Below are 4,787 nucleotides of genomic sequence, written 5' to 3' on the forward strand. Positions count from 1 at the left end.
GATCAGCAGCAACATGAAACAGATCAGCAGCAACATGAAACAGATCAGCAGCAACATGAAACAGATCAACAGCAACATGAAACAGATCAGCAGCAACATGATGTGATTTTTTTCACAGTGATTTTTCTGGTTAGAGATTCATGAGTCTAACAGCCTCAGGGTAGAAGCTGTTCCTCAGTCTAGTGGTTCTACACTTAATGCTCCTCAACTTCCTTCCTGAGGGGAGTGGGGCAAAAAGTGTGTGTGCTGGGTGAGTGGGGTCCTTCATGATGCAGGTGGCCCTCTTCCTGCATCTGGAGGTGTAGATGTCTGTGATGGTGCAGAGACCGACTCCAACATCTTCTGTGCAGCCTTCACCACTCTCTGCAAAGCTTTTCTTTCTGCAGCTGTGCAGCCTCCATGCCACACGTTGATGCTGGAGCACAGGATGCTCTCCACTGCACACCTGTAGAAGGAGGTGAGGACTGAGCTTCCCAGACCAGCTCGACTCAGCCGCCTGAGGAAGTAGAGTCTCTGATGAGATTTCTTGATCAGGCTGGTGGTGTTGTTGCCCCAGCTGAGGTTGTAATTCAGGTGCATACCCAAATACTTGAAGCTGGAGACCACTTCCACCACAGATCCTCTTATGTTCAGGGGGGTATAGTTGTGTTTGTTTCTGAAGTCCACAATCATCTCCTTTGTCTTCTTCCCATTGATGTCAAGGTTATTCTCTTTGCACCAGCTCTCCAGGTGTTCCACCTCTTGCCTGTAGCTGGACTCATCATTGTTTGTGATACATCCCACACCGCTGTATCATCTGCAAACTTTACAATATGACAGCCTGGATGGGTAGTTGCACAATCATACATGAGCAGAGTAAACAGGAGGGGGCTCAGAATACATCCATGAGGAGAGCCAGTGCTGAGGCTTATGGTGGAGGAGAAGTTGTACATTAGTACATACTAATGAGGGTCCTTGTTGATGTTGATGGTTGTTTAGATGTGGGTCATGACCAGTTTTTAGAAGCATTTAGCGACTATCAGGGAGAGGGCTACTGGCCGATATTCATTCAGACCAGTCACTGTAGAGCTTTTGGGGACTAGGATGATGGTGATTGTTTTCAGGCAGGTGGGAACTGTTGCCATTGTAAATGAGGTGTTAAAGATGTGGGCCAGCACCTCACAGAGCTGATCGGCACAGTCTTGCAACTATTAATATAAATAAATATACATATATGTGAATCAATGTGCCTGGTTACATCTTAATATTAATGACTCCTCGCAGTAATTATCAATAATAATTTACAATGGCGGACATGACAAATCCTTATTCATAATTAGAACACTCTGTCTGTGAAGCTGCACTGACAGAGTTTGAACCTCTGTTGGAGATCCTCTGTGTGTCTAAATTGTCCCTATCTGTGACTGGGAGTGATGGCTGGTTTGTCTCTCTGTGTCCCTGTGATGGACTGGAGATCTGTCCAGGGTGTCCCCAGCCTCTTCCTTGACCCTTAGGAATAAGGAGGACAGCATGGATGATTTACCACAGCATGAAACAATTATTTCAAAATAAAACATTATATTACTTAAATATCAGTCAGTCACATTTGAAATTTAGTGTATTTTGTAAATATATAAATTAATATATTGATAGTTTTGTAGGACTTCACACATTTGTAACATTTATTCAAAATACACAATTTTCTTATTAAATAACAGTTTTTGAAGAAACAGTTAACAGTAATTTTGTTCTGCCATTTCCCACTTCTCTGGGAGGTGTGCATCTAAACAAATTAGAATATCGTGAAAAGGTTCAATTTTTGGGGGCGGTCAGTCATTTCAGAAAATGCAACATATTACATTGATTCATTACACACAGAGTGAAATCTTTCAAACCTTTATTTCTTGTAGTTTTGATGATTATGGCTAACAGGTAATAATAAAATAAAATTCAGTGTGGTCCCAGCGGTCAACCATGTCCCCAGACCACAACAGCTACAGCGGTCGATAATACATTTAAAGTGTATTTTCCTTGAACTGTTGTCTTGAAAACCAAAGTCTAACACAGAGGTCTGAATCCTGTGTGGTCGGGGGTGGATGTAATGATGGGTGCTGCTGACAGCACAGCTGTCTGGGATAAGCTCCGTTCACGGCTACAGATCAACGAACACGTCTAAGCTGCTAATCTGAGCACTTCACTGAGTAACATCTCAGAACTACAGTAAGAGGCCTTAAAGAAAGTAGAAACTTTATGTTATGTATGAGGTATTCTGTTAAAGTCACTTCACAGTCTCAAGTAAATGTGCACCGGCACGGAAAATATGTGACTAAATTTAAGAAAGTTTTTTTTCTCTCTCTCTTATCCTTGTTGCGTTGCTGCAGAGCACTGTCTTCCTGGCTGAAGATGTCCCAGCAGAGATCCAGACCACTTTGATTGGTCAGCTGATCGAAAAGCAGACATATTCTGCAACCAACGAAGACCCGGTCACCAGGGGCTTGCCAACTAGCCCCTCCCCCAGGCCTGCATGGCTCCAAGGTGGGATACCCAGTAAACCATGTCCAGCCAAGGGACACTGGGCTCCTTGATTTTTCTTGTCCATAAGAGTCTTTGGAATCACTCTTTATCTGGCCTGTCATCTAGGGCGAATCTGACTTGAGAGACCCTACCAGGGTCAGTTACAAATGCCCCCGACAGCATCCTGGGATCATTCAGGTGCACAAACTCCCCCACCACTATAACGTGGTAATTCAAGGAGGAGCAACTCACTGTATGTTTAAAACAAAATACGTTTAAAACCCAGAATTCCTTAAATATATATTCCATCCTTTTATGGAATCAGCAAGAATCAAGCAGATCCAACCCAAATGTAGGATTTTCAGAATCTCCTCCACATACTGTAGCAAATGTTTTCATATTGACGTCTATTTGGAAGGTGCCTCGCTGCAGGAGTTCACCTCCAGTGCAGTCAGAATTCTTCTAGAACAGCTGCCGAATGGGCTTCAGATGTCCAAGAATTCAAACAGAATGTAACTTGAATACTTTGAATGCACTTCATATACACTTGTGATGTAACATGAATGTACTGAGAGTACCAAGAATGCCACCAGTGGTCCTCACTAGGGAATAAAATGCTGCCTAATCTGTCAAGAGTGTGGACCCCCTGGATCACAGTGCTCCAGATTGCTATCATCCTGCAAAACATGCTTGAAAAAGAAGCAGAGGGCACCAGGAGAAGAAACTTTAGAAAGAGCCCCGGAAAATATCAGACCCAACCATGGCTTCTCAAGAAACTGACAAGTTAACGTTGACCGCTCGACTCCTAAATGCAGCAGAAGGGATTTTCAGCGGCAGCTGGTTCTGACTTATGTCTGCACTCATTCCTGGAATAATAAGAATATTTCAACTGCACTTGAGTTGAATTGTTTTAATGTTTAAAACGATTCTGGCAAGAATCAAGATGCATTCAAGGTGCACTTTGACTTTGGCGCAGGAGTTGAATAAAGGTCAGAGAAGGTGAGCCTGTGATTGGGATTGTATTCCCTGGCATCAAAATATTTGCAATGGAAAGGTGAGTCACCCACACCTGACTACACCCTCATTTGCCCCACTCTGGGCATTTGAGCCCTTAAGAAAGACCCTTTACCATCCACCCCACCCCTGATCTTCTAGATGTCCTATAGCAGTCATCAGCTCCACACATGTGGGCTGCAGTAGGTAGCAGACAAAAGATAAAAATCTGAAAACACTCAGAGTGCTGTTCAATATATCTCCACTTAGAATGTAATCGAAAAGTTTTAAACAGGGTGACACGGTGGCACAGTTTGTAGAGCTTTTGTCTCTCAGTGAGAAGCTCACCGGATCAAATCCCAGCCGGGGGTCCTTCTGGGTGGAGTTTGTATGTTCTCTATGTGCTGCGTAGATTTTCTTCGGGTACTCCGGTTTCCTCCCACAAACCAAAAACATGCATGTTAGACTGATTGGTAACTCTAAATTGTCCCTAGGTGAGAGAGTGAATGGTTGTTTGTCTCATGTGTCCCTGTGATAGACTGGAGACATGTCCAGGGTGTCCCCCACCTCTCACACAGTAGAGTTGCACTCGAGTTCTAACAATCTGAACCGACCCGGCCCCAGTCCGTAGCTATCATCTCGAAACCCCACCTGATCCGACGAATTAACAGTAATTATAGGTCCGAACTGAAAACCCCCCTGACATTTTTAATTAAGCTTTAACTGCTTATACCAATGACTATTAACGGTTGGCGGATGCGTGTGGCTGAGGGGCAGAAAATCAGAGCTGAAGAGCCCTCAAAGCGCATTAAATACCTGCTTCTGCCTGCATCCTGCTCTGACGTTGGATATTTTGTGATCTCACCTGTTTGGGTCTCGGCTGCGCGCGTCCACTGAGTGCAGCAGCTGAATGAACGTCCATTTGGGCGATGGATCGCTGGCAGTAGTTCATCTGAAGCTTAACTGAACTTTTTACCTCTTCCAACCAGCCGGTCAGCGCGCGGTCAAATGGCCACGTACAGCAGGTGTAGTATGGCAGGCCATGTTTGCATATATTGGATCGTTGGCCGCACGCGTTCCTGACGCAATAAAAAGCCCGACACAGATCCGGCTCACACATTAAGCACATTATTATGGCCTGGCCCAGTCTGAATCCGGGTTGGGCGGGGCCGGGCTCTGGGTTAGAAATGACAGCTCTATCACACAGTGACTGCTGGATATGGGCACCCAAAAAGGAAGCAGCAGGTAAAGATAATTGGATGGATGGATGGATGGATGGATGGATGGATGGATGGATGGAT

General features: G+C 44.7%; 1 protein-coding gene across 1 annotated transcript in view; it reads right to left on the reverse strand.

Moving 5' to 3' along the window:
• The window catches only part of cygb2 (cytoglobin 2), a 68,168-nt gene that overhangs the window by 53,254 nt on the left and 10,127 nt on the right, over positions 1-4,787 (reverse strand). The window lies entirely within an intron of this gene.

Source organism: Nematolebias whitei, chromosome 16 (genome assembly GCF_014905685.2).
Source record: "Nematolebias whitei isolate Nwh7 chromosome 16, NemWhi1, whole genome shotgun sequence".
Taxonomy (NCBI): domain Eukaryota; kingdom Metazoa; phylum Chordata; class Actinopteri; order Cyprinodontiformes; family Rivulidae; genus Nematolebias; species Nematolebias whitei.